Source organism: Pleurodeles waltl, chromosome 7, assembly GCF_031143425.1.
Source record: "Pleurodeles waltl isolate 20211129_DDA chromosome 7, aPleWal1.hap1.20221129, whole genome shotgun sequence".
NCBI classification, from domain to species: Eukaryota; Metazoa; Chordata; class Amphibia; order Caudata; family Salamandridae; genus Pleurodeles; species Pleurodeles waltl.
Genome location: NC_090446.1, coordinates 1262333583 through 1262346381, shown reverse-complemented (window position 1 = coordinate 1262346381; position 12799 = coordinate 1262333583).

Sequence of the window (12799 nt, the reverse complement as noted above, 5' to 3'; positions counted from 1 at the left end):
GAGGCCAAACAAATTACCACAGTTTTACTGCAACATCATTGGAGTGCACGCTATCTTCCTATATTGGGAAGCTGTTCTCTTAACTTTGAGGTGTTGCTTGGGTCTCATAAGGACCTGTAGTGTTAGTGTTAAGAATTCATGGTTAAGGTTGACACCACACTCCTTAGGAAAAATCCAGTTTTGCATGCTTAATAATGTTGTGCCACATTTTCAAATTTCAAACAATCTTGGGAGAAGGGACATGTCCTTCAGTCCTTCAAATTGTCAGCATTGTCAAATGCTTCAAATGTTATGAGAGTGGTGTAGGAAAGTACCATCTTACCTAGCATGTTACCCCAATTTTTACATATATTTAAGTTTGTTTTTGCTTGTCTCACTGGGATCCTGCTAGCCAGGACCCCAGTGCTCATAGTGTGTGGCCTGAATGTGTGTACTTGTGTAGTGACTAACTGTCAATGAGGCTCTGCTAATCAGAAGCTCAGTGCTTATGCTCTCTCTGCCTTTAAAATTGTCACTATAGGCTAGTGACACTTTTTACCAATTGTAATTGGCACACTGGAACACCCTAATAATTCCCTAGTGTATAGTACCTAGGTATCCAGGATATTTGGGTTCAAGAGATCCCTGTGGGCTGCAGCATTTCTTTTGCCACCCATAGGGAGCTCAGACAAATCTTACACAGGACTGCCACTGCAACCTGAGTGAAATAACACACACGTTATTTCACAGCCATTTTACACTGCGCTTAAGTAACTTATAAGTCACCTATATGTCTAACCTTCACTTAATGAAGGTTAGGTACAAAGCTACTAAGTGTGAGGGCACCCTTGCACTAGCAAAGGTGCCCCACATAATTCAGGGCATTTCCCCCAGACTTTGTGAGTGAGGAGACACTATTACACATGTGCACTACATATAGGTCAATACCTATGTGTAGCTTCACAATGGTAACTCCGAATATGTCCATGTAACATGTCTAAGATCATGGAATTGTCCCCCCATGCCAAATGTAGTATTGGGGTGCCAATCCCATGCATCCCCGGGGCTCCAGCATGGACCCCGGGTACTGCCAAACCAGCTCTCTTGGGTTTTCTCTGCAGCTACCACTGCTGCCAACCCACAGACATGGTTCTGCCGTCCTGGGGTCTTGGCAACCCAGTCCCAGGAAGGCAGAACAACGGATTTCCTCTGAGAGAGGGTGTTACACCCTCTCCCTTTGGAAATAGGTAAGAGATTTGAAGGATTCGCCTCCCCCAGCCTCTGGAAATGCTTTGAAGGGCACAGATGGTGCCCTCCTTGCATAAGCCAGTCTACACTGGTTTAGGGAACCCAGAGACCCTGCTCTGGAGCGAAACTGGACAAAGGAAGGGGAGTGACCACTTGAATCCAGAGGTGTGAGGGCACTCTGGAGGCCTCTGAGTGGCCAGTTCCAGCAGGTGACGTCAGAGACCCCCGATAATTACTTACCTCACTAGGTGGCCAATCCTCCTTTGAAGGCTATTTAGGGTCTCTCCTGTGGGTTTCTCGTCAGATAATGAATGCAAGAGCTCACCAAAGTTCCTCTGCACATCCCTCTTTGACTTCTGCCAAGGATCGACCGCTGACTGCTCTAGGATGCCTGCAAAACCGCAACAAAGTAGCAAGAAGACTACCAGCAATATTGTAGCGCCTAATCCTGACGGCTTTCTCGACTGTTTCCTGGTGGTGCATGCTTTGGGGCTGTCTGCCTACATTCTGCACTGGAAGCCACGAAGAAATCTCCCGTGGACCGATGGAATCTTCCCCCTGCTCCAGCAGGCACCAAACTTCAGCATCACGGTTCTCTGGGACCCCTCTCATCCTGACAAGCGTGGCTCCTGAAATACAGGTGGTGGATCTAAGTGACCAGTGGTCCAACTGTCCAAATTTGGAGGAGGTAAGTCCTTGCCTCCCCTCTCCAGGCAGTAATCCTGTGCACCATGTGAACTGCAGCTGCTAGGGCTTCTGTACACCTTTGCAAGGAATCCTTCATGCACACCCAAGCCCAGGTCCCCAGCAATCCGTCCTGCATTGCTCAACTCCCTGAGTTGACCACCGTCTTCGTGGGACCCTCTTTTGTAGTGTTGAGATGACCACCATGATCAATCTTCTTGAACACATGTTCAAGGACTTCTGCGGGTTCTACCTTCTTGTGCTTGGGCTCTCTACGTTGCTGAGGGCCCCCTCCGTCTCCTCTCCCAAGTGGTGACTGTAGGAGGCTGGCCTACCTTGTAATGGGTACCAGAGGTACTTGTACCTTGTGCCAGGTCCAGTTATCCCTTATTAGTGTAGAAGAGGTGTTTCTAGCAGCTTAGGCTGGTAGAAGGTAGCTATGGCAAAGCAGCTAAGGCTGAACTAGGAGACATGTAAAGCTCCTACTATACCACTGGTGTCACATGCACAATAGCATAAGAAAACACAATACACAGAAGTACTAAAAATAAAGGTACTTTATTTTTATGACAATATGCCAAAAGTATCTCAGTGAGTACCCTCAGTATGAGGATAAGATATATACACAAGATATATGTACACAAACCAAAATTATGCAGGTAATAGCAAGAAAAGTAATGCAAGCAGTGTAAAGTTACAGTAGATTGCAATAGGAGAACATAGGTATAGGGGCAACACAAACCATATACTCCAAAAGTGGAATGCGAACCACAAATGGACCCAAACCTATGTGAGCTTGTAGAGGGCCGCTGGGACTGTAAGAAAACAATGAGGGTTAGAAAAATAGCCCACCCCAAGACCCTGAAAGGTAGGTGTAAAGTGCACCTACTACCCCCAGAGAGCACAGAAGTCGTGATAGGGGGATTCTGCAGGAAGAACAAACACCAGCAATGCAACAACAGTGGATTTCCAGACCTGACTACATGTAAGACAAGGGGACCAAGTCCAATAGTCGCAACAGTGTCGAGAGTGGGCAGGAGCCCCAGAAATGCCAGCTGAGGGTGCAAGGAAGCTGCTACCTGTTCGAAGAAGCTTAGAGTTCTGCAAGAAAGAAGAAGACCAGGAACTTCTCCTTTGGAGGATGGATGTCCCACGTCGCGATGAAGCTTGCAGAGGTGTTCGCATGCAGAAAGACCACAAACAAGCCTTGCTAGCTGCAAGGGTTGTGGTAGAGGTTTTTGGGTGCTGCTGTGGCCCAGGAGGGACCAGGATGTCGCCACTTGGAAGAGGAGACAGAGGGGGCACCTAGCAACTCAGGGAGCCCTCACAGAAGCAGGCAGCGCCCACAGAAGTACCTGAACAGGCACTTAGAAGAAGAGTGAACCAGAGTCCACGCAAAGTCACAAAAGGTAGTCCCACAACGCCGGAGGACAACTCAGAAGGTTGTGCACTGCAGGTTAGAGTGTCGGGGACCCAGGCTTGGGTGTGCATGAAGGAAATCCTGGAAGAGTGCACAGGAGCCGGAGCAGCTGCAAATCACACAGTACCAAGCAATGCAGGCTAGCATAGGAAGGCAAGGACTTACCTCCACCAACCTTGGACTGAAGAGTCACTGGACTGTGGGAGTCACTTGGACAGAGTTGCTGAGTTCCAGGGACCACGCTCGTCGTACTGAAAGGGGACCCAGAGGACCAGTGATGCAGTCTTTTGGTGCCTGCGGTTGTAGGCAGAGGATTCCGTCGACCCACGGGAGATTTCTTCAGAGCTCCTGGTGCAGAGACGAGGCAGGTTACACCAGAGCATGCACCACCTGGAAACAGTCGAGAAAGCCGGCAGGATGAAGCGATACAAGGTTGCTAATAGTCGTCTTGCTACTTTGCTGTGGTTTTGCAGGCATCCTGAGCAGTCAGCGGTCGATCCTTTGGTAGAAGGTGAAGAGGGAGATGCAGAGGAACTCTGATGAGCTCTTGCATTCGTTATCTGGTGAGATCCCCATAGCAGAGACCCTAAATAGCCAGAAAAGGAGGTTTGGCTACCTAGGAAGGAAGATTGGCTACTAAGAGAGGCAAGAGCCAATCAGAAGGAGCCTCTGACGTCACCTGCTGGCACTGGCCACTCAGAGCAGTCCAGTGTGCCACAGACACCTCTGTTTCCAAGATGGCAGAGGTCTGGGACACACTGGAGGAGCTCTGGGCACCTCCCCTGGGAGGTGCAGGTCATGGGAGTGGTCACTCTCCTTTCCTTTGTCCAGTTTTGCGTCATAGCAGGGCTGGGGGATCCCTTATCCGGTGTAGACTGGCTTATGCAGAGATGGGCACCATCTGTGCCCATCAAGGCATTTCCAGAGGCTGGGGGAGGCTACTCCTCCCCAACCTTCACACCTATTTCCAAAGGGAGATGGTGTTACACCCTCTCTCAGAGGAACTCCTTTGTTCTACCTTCCTGGGCCAGGGATGCCTGGACCCCAGGAGGGCAGAAACCTGTCTGAGGGGTTGGCAGCAGCAGCAGCTGCAGTGGAGACCACGGAAAGGCAGTTTGGCAGTACCCGGGTTCTGTGCTAGAGACCCGGGGGATCATGGAATTGTCCCCCCAATGCCAGAATGGCAATGGAGTGACAATTCCATGATCTTAGACATGTTACATGGCCATGTTCAGAGTTACCATTGTGACGCTGTACATAGGTAGTTATCTATGTACAGTGCACGCGTGTAATGGTGTCCCCGCACTCACAAAGTCTGGGGAATTTGCCCTGAACGATGTGGGGGCACCTTGGCTAGTGCCAGGGTGCCCACACACTAAGTAACTTTGCACCCAACCTTCACTAGGTGAAGGTTAGAAATATAGGTGGCTTATAAGTTACTTAAGTGCAGTGGTAAATGGCTGTGAAATAATGTGGACGTTATTTCACGCAGGCTGCAGTGGCAGGCCTGTGTAAGAATTGTCCGAGCACCCTATGGGTGGCAAAAGAAATGCTGCAGCCCATAGGGATCTCCTGGAACCCCAATACCCTGCGTACCTCAGTACCATATACTAGGGAATTATATGGGTGTACCAGTATGCCAATGTGAATTGGTAAATTTAGTCACTAGCCTGTTAGTGACAAATTTTGAATTCAGAGAGAGCATAACCACTGAGGTTATGGTTAGCAGTGCCTCAGTGAAACAGTTAGGCATCACACAGGGAACACATACGGGGCACATACTTATGAGCACTGGGGCCCTGCCTAGCAGGGTCTCAGTGACACAGAGACTAAAACAACATATATACAGTGAAATATGGGGGTAACATGCCAGGCAAGATGGTACTTTCCCACACAACCCCCCCCCCCCCAAACGAAGGACAATAAGACTAGCCATGACCTGATGAGTCTTCATTGTCTAAGTGGAAATATCTGGAGAGTCCATCTGCGTTGGAGTGGGTACTCCGAGGTCTATGTTACACTGTATAGTCCATTCCCTGTAGAGATATGGACCACCTCAACAATTTAGGGTTTTCACCTTTCATTTGTTTTAGCCAAAGTAGAGGTTTGTGGTCTATCTGAACAATTAAGTGAGTGCCAAACAGGTATGGCCTCAACTTCTTCAGTGCCCAGACCACAGCAAAGGCCTCCCTGTCTATGGCAGACCAACACTTTTCTCTAGGGGTCAATCTTCTGCTGATAAAAGCAACTGTTTGATCCTGGCCCTCAGAATTCAGTTGTGATAGGACTGCCCCTACCCCTAATTCAGATGCATCAGTTTGAACAATTAATTTATTGGAGTAACATGGGCTTTTTAGGACAGGTGCAGAGCACATGGCCTGTTTGAGCTCCTCAAACGCTTTCTGACAGCTAGCTGTCTATAATACCTTTTTAGGCATCTTCTTACTAGTGAGATCATTAAGAGGGGCTGCTATGGAGCCATCGTTTTTAATGAATCTCCTGTAATACCCAGTGAGGCCTAAGAAAGCTCTCACCTGGGTCTGAGTTGTAGGGGGAACCCAATCCACGATTTTCTGGATTTTCTCCTGAAGTGGTGCAATATGTTCTCCACCTACCAGGTGTCCCAGCTAAACCACCTTTCCCTGCCCTATCTGCCACTTTGAGGCCTTGATAGCGAGGCCTGCCTTTTGCGGGGCCTCCAAAACTTTCCAAAGGTGGACCAGGTGCTCATCCCAGGTGGAGCTAAAGACAGCTATATCATCCAGATATGCTTCACTAAAAGCCTCCAACCCTTGCAGGACTGTGTTCACCAACCTCTGAAAAGTGGCAAGTGCATTCTTCAAACCAAAGGGCATCACTGTAAATTGGTAGTGCCTTCCTATAGTTGAAAATGCAGTTTTAGGTTTAGCATCCTCAGCCAATTTGATCTGCCAATACCCTGCAGTCAAATCAAAGGTGCTTAGATACTTGGCAGATGCCAGTGTATCTATGAGCTCATCTGCCCTGGGTAGAGGGTGAGCATCAGTTTTTGTTACCTGATTGAGACCTCTGTAGTCTACACAAAACCTCTTCTCCCTTTTTCCATCTTTTAAGTGAGGCTTTGGTACAAGCACCACAGGACTTGCCCATGGGCTTTCAGAAAGTTCAACCACTCCTAGATCAAGCATTTTCTGAACCTCTTGTTTTATGTAGTCCCTGACATGGTCAGGCTGACTATAGATTTTACTTTTGACAGGCAAGCTGTCTCCAGTATCAGTTGTGTGTTCACACCAAGATGTGGCGCCTGACAAAGTTGAAAAGAGTTCAGAAAATTGTCCATGGAGATTTATGCAGTTGTCTTTCTGTTCTGCAGTCAGACAATCTGCTAAAACTACTCCCTCCACTAAAGCATCCTCTTAAGTGGAGAGGAGAAGAGATCAGGGAGAGGCTCACTATTTTCTTCCTGTCCTTCATCTGTTGCCATGAGCAGGGTGAGATCAGCCCTGTCATAGTAGGGTTTTAGGCGGTTGACATGAATCACCCTAAGGGGACTCCTGGCAGTGCCCAGGTCTACCAGATAGGTAACCTCTCCCTTCTTTTCAACAATGAGATGGGTTCCACTCCATTTGTCTTGGAGTGCTCTTGGGGCCACAGGCTCCAATACCCACACCTCCTGTCCTGGTTGGTACTGGATCAGAACAGCCTTCTGGTCATGCCATTGCTTCTGGAGCTCTTGGCTGGCCTGAAGGTTTTTTCTGGCCTTTTTCATGTACTCAGCCATTCTGAATCTTAGGCCAAGTACATAGGCCACTATGTCCTATTTCAGAGCTTTTAAAGGTTGTTCCCAACCTTCCTTCACAAGTGTTAGTGGACCTCTTACAGGGTGTCCAAAGAGGAGTTCAAAGGAGCTGAAGCCCACTCCTTTCTGGGGTACCTCCCTGTAAGCAAAAAGGAGGCAAGGTAACAGGACATCCCATCTCCTCCTGAGTTTTTCAGGGAGTCCCATTATCATACCTTTGAGAGTTTTATTAAACCTCTCTACCAGTCCATTAGTCTGTGGATGATAAGGAGTGGTGAATTTGTAGGTTACACCACATTCCTTCCACATAGCTTTCAAGTATGCAGACATAATGTTGCTACCCCTGTCTGATACAACTTTTGGGAAGCCCACCCTGGAAAAGATTCCCAGGAGGGCTTTTGCCACTGCAGGAGCTGTAGTGGTCCTTAGAGGAATTGCTTCAGGATATCTTGTGGCATGGTCAACAATCACCAAGATAAACCTATTGCCTGAAGCAGTAGGAGGATCAAGGGGGCCAACTATGTCAACCCCTACCTTTTCAAAGTGGACCCCAACCACAGGTAGTGGATTAAGGGGAGCCTTTGGTGTGCCACCAGTCTTGCCACTGGCTTGGCAGGTCACACAAGACTTGAAAAAATCTTTAGTGTCCTCTGACATGCTAGGTCAGTGACACAGGGGGACAAGCCTTTCCCATGTTTTGATCTGGCCCAACTGCTCAGCCAAAGGAATGTCATGTGCCAGAGTTAGGAGGAACTCTCTGTACTGCAGGGGAATGACCAATCTCCTGGCTGCTCCAGGTTTTGGGTCCCTTGCCTCTATGTACAAGAGGTTGTCCTCCCAGTAAACTCTATGTGAGTCACTGACATACCCATTTTGCTGTTTGACAGCTTGCTGTCTGAGACCCTCTAATGTGAGACAGGTTTGCTGTGCCACACTCAGCTCTTCCCTGGCAGGCCCCCCTCTACCCAAAAGCTCAGCAGTGTCTGCTGCCAGCTCATCTGGTGAAGGTTCTGCACAGGGAGGAAATTCTTCTTCCTCAGAAGGAGAATCATCTGTAGAGGGAGGGATAGTGGGTATGGATTTACCCTTGCTACCCCTAGCTTTAGGGAGCACTTGATCCATTGTTTCAGGATCCAATATACCCTGTCCTTTTTGCTTTTTGGCTTGAGCCCTTGTCAAAGCAAAAATATGCCCAGGAATGCCCAGCATTGCTGCATGAGCATCCAGCTCCACTTCTGCCCAAGCTGATGTCTCTAAATCATTTCCTAGTAGACAGTCTACAGGTAAATCTGAAGCAACCACAACTTTCTTTGGACCAGTAACCCCCCCCCCCCCAAGTTGAGATTCACAACAGCCATGGGGTGGCTAAGAGTGTTGTTATGAGCGTCTGTCACTTGGTACTGCTGAACAAGTAGGTTTTGTTCAGGGTGCATCAGTTTCTCTGTTACCATGGTAACACTGGCACCTGTGTCCCTGTAGGCCTGAATCTCAACACCATTTATTAGGGGAAGTTGCTTGAACTTATCCATATTAAGGGTACAAGCATTCAAGGTGGCCAAATCAATGGCACCTTCAAAGACTAACACAGCCTCTATGGTCTCCCTAACAAGACCAACCCCAACTAAATTACCAAAAGTGAGCACAACTACTCCCTTGGATTAGCTATTAGTAGGTTTGCTCCCACCACCACTGCTATTACTAGGGGCACTAGAATTTTCAGTAGGGGTTATGGTAGTGGGAGGTTTGGTGTTTTTCTTTGGACAACTGGCATCAGTTGTCCAATGGCCTTTGACTTTACACATATAACACCAAGGCTTTTTAACTTGATTATTGGAAGAAGATGTGGACCCACCACCCCCACCAGAGGATTTGTGTGGGCCTGATGAAGACTCAGTTTTACTTTTGTCCCACCCTTGTCTGAAGACTTGCCATCCTTCTTCTTGCCATCCTTGTCACCCCCGTATGAACTTTTCTGTTCACTCTTGTTCTGACCCATTTGTCTGCCTTCTTTCCCAATTCTTGTGGAGAGGTCAGATCTGAGTCCACTAGATATTGGCGTAACAAGTGAGACACACAGTTATTCAGAATATGCTCTTTCAGAATAAGATTATACAGGCTTTCATAGTCAGAAACTTTACTGCCTTGTAACCACCCTTCCAAGGCCTTCACTAAACAGTCAACAAAGGCTATCCAGTCTTGTGAGGACTCTTTTCTGGTTTCTCAGAACTTAATCCTGTATTGTTCAGTGGTTAAGCCAATCCATCCAAGAGTGCATCCTTCAAAACTGCAAAATTGTTAGCATCACTTTCTCTAACAATAAGGAGCCTATCCCTACCTTTTCCATTGAAAGATAGCCACAATATAGCAGCCCAGTGCCTTTGAGGGACCCCCTGTACCATACAGGCCTTCTCAAGTGCCACAAACCACTTGTTGATGTCATCCCCCTCCTTGTAAGGGGGACTATCTTGTGCAGATTCCTGGAATCATGCTCTCTAACAGGATTACTATCAGGAATACTGCTGCTGCCACCATGGGGTCCCAACCCCAATCTCTGTCTCTCCTTCTCCAGGTCTAGGGATTCCCTATCTAAGGCCAGCTGTTGCTGTTTAAGCTTCAGCCTGCTCTCTTCAACCCTCAACTTTTTGAGTTCTCTTTCTAACATGTTGTGTTCAGGGTGGGTGGGTTGGGAATGCTTGGACACAGAAGATAAATTGGAAACAACAGAGGGAGATTTGTCCCTAACTGACTGAACCCTAATAACTTGGCCTCCAGGAATAAAGACTCCCCTACTATGATGGGAACCTCCATTACTACCAACATTACTAGATGTCCTGTTAAGGGTCAGCTTTGGAACAGAACCCTCCCCACCTCCCTCAAGGAGATCCCCTGACTCAGAATGGGAGCCCTCTATTAACCTCTCATTTGAAGTGCCTGCTTGGGACTCATCATTCACAATAAGCATGTTATATAGAAACTCTTTTGTAGGGTTCTTTCCTATGACTAAACCTCTATCTAAGCAGAGACTCCTTAGGCTCTTGTAATTCAAATTGTCATAAGTAGTATTGACCATTTTAAGAGCATACTCTACATCCAACATGATAGTAAAGGGTTTAGAGACAGTGAGAAGGAAGAAAAAGTTTCAGAGAAAAAACTTTTTCTAACTTTTTAGAAACTTTTAGAAGTTTTAGAGTACTTTTCAGAACTTAGTAAAAAGTTTAAGAGGAGAAAAGCAAAACTTTTTGGTTAGGTGTACATACACTGAACTTGTTTTGTATATTATTCTCTTATGAAAAGTACACAATGACAAAGTGGTAAGTAGTTACAAGTACTTATCCCACCACTGCACAACCAATGTAGGAGGCTGGCCTGGCTTGTAGTGGGTACCAGAGGTACTTACAACTTGTGCCTGGTCCAGTTATCCTTTATTAGTGTAGAAGAGGTGTTTCTAGCAGCTTAGGCTGATAGAAGGTAGTTATGGCAAAGCAGCTAAGGCTGAACTAGGAGACATGTAAAGCTCCTACTATACCACTGGTGTCATATGCACAATATCATAAGAAAACACAATACACAGAAGTACTAAAAATAATGGTACTTCATTTTTATGACAATATGCCAAAGGTATCTCAGTGAGTACCCTCAGTATGAAGATAAGATATATACACAAGATATATGTACACAAACCAAAATGATGCAGGTAATAGCAAGAAAAGTAATGCAAGCAGTGTAAAGTTACAATAGATTGCAATGGAAGCACATAGGTATAGGGGCAACACAAACCATATACTCCAAAAGTGGAATGCGAACCACGAATGGACCCCAAACCTATGTGAGCTTGTAGAGGGTCGCTGGGACTGTAAGAAAACAGTGAGAGTTAGAAAAATAGCCCACTCCAAGATCCTGAAAGGTAGGTGTAAAGTGCACCTACTACCCCCAGAGAGCACAGAAGTCGTTATAGGGGGATTCTGCAGGAAGAACAAACACCAGCAATGCAACAACAGTGGATTTCCAGACCTGAGTACCTGTAAGCCAAGGGGACCAAGTCCAAAAGTCACAACAGTGTTGAGAGTGGGCAGGAGCCCAGGAAATGCCAGCTGAGGGTTCAAGGAAGCTGTCATCTGCTGAAAGAAGCTTGGAGTTTGGAAGAAAGAAGAGGACTAGGAACTTCTCCTTTGGAGGATGGATGTCCCACGTCGCGATGAAGCTTGCAGAGGTGTTCCCACGCCAAAAGACCGCAAATAAGCCTTGCTACCTGCAAGGGTCACAGTAGAGGTTTTTGGGTTCTGCTGTGACCCAGGAGGGACCAGGATGTTGCCACTTGGAAGAGGAGACAGAGAGGGCACCCAGCAACTCAGGCAGCCCTCACAGAAGCAGGTAGCACCCAATAAAGTACCTGAACAGGCACTTAGAAGAAGAGGGAACAGGAGTCCATGCAAAGTCACAAAAGGGAGTCCCACGACGCCGGAGGATATCTCAGAAGGTTGTGTACTGCAGGTTAGAGTGTCGGGGATGCAGGCTTGGCTGTGCATGAAGGAAATCCTGGAAGAGTGCACAGGAGCCGGAGCAGCTGCAAATCAAGCGGCGCCCAGCAATGCAGTCTAATGTAGGGAGGCAAGGACTTACCTCCACCAAACTTCGACTGAAGAGTCACTGGACTGTGGGAGTCACTTGGACAGAGTTGCTGAGTTCCAGGGACCATGCTCGTCGTGCTGAGAGGGGACCCAGAGGACCAGTGATGCAGTCTTTTGGTGCCTGTGGTTGCAGGGGGAATATTCAGTCGACCCACGGGAGATTTCTTAAGAGCTCCTGATGCAGAGAGGAGGCAGGCTACCCCCAGAGCATGCACCACCTGGAAACAGTCGAGAAAGCCGGCAGGATGAAGCGATACAAGATTGCTAATAGTCGTCCTGCTACTTTGTTGCTGTTTTGCAGGCGTCCTGAGCAGTCAGCGGTCGATCCTTTGGCAGAAGGTGAAGAGGGAGATGCAGAGGAACTCTGATGAGCTCTTGCATTCGTTATCTGGTGAGATCCCCAAAGCAGAGACCCTAAAGAACCAGAAAAGGAGGTTTCGCTACCTAGGAAGGAGGATTGGCTACCAAGCGAGGTAGGAGCCTCTGACGTCACCTGCTGGCACTGGCCACTCAGACCAGTCCAGTGTGCCACAGACACCTCTGTTTCCAAGATGGAAGAGTTCTGGGACACACTGGAGGAGCCCTGGGCACCTCCCCTGGGAGGTGCAGGTCAGGGGAGTGGTCACTCCCCTTTCCTTTGTCTAGTTTTGTGCCACAGCAGGGCTGGGGTATCCCTTAACTGGTGTAGACTGGCTTATGCAGAGATGGGCACCATCTGTGCCGATCAAAGCATTTCCAGAGACTGGGGGAGGCTACTCCTCCCCAGCCTTCACACCTATTTCCAAAGGGAAAGGGTGTTACACCCTCTCTCAGAGGAAGTCCTTTGTTCTGTCTTCCTGGGCCAGGGTGCCTGGACCCCAGGAGGGCAGAAACCTGTCTGAGTGGTTGGCAGCAGCAGCAGCTGCAGTGGAGACCACGGAAAGGCAGTTTGGCAGTACCCGGGTTCTGTACTAGAGACCCGGGGGATCATGGAATTGTCCCCCCAATGCCAGAATGGCATTGGGGTGACAATTCCATGATCTTAGACATGTTACATGCCCATGTTCGGAGTTACCATTGTGA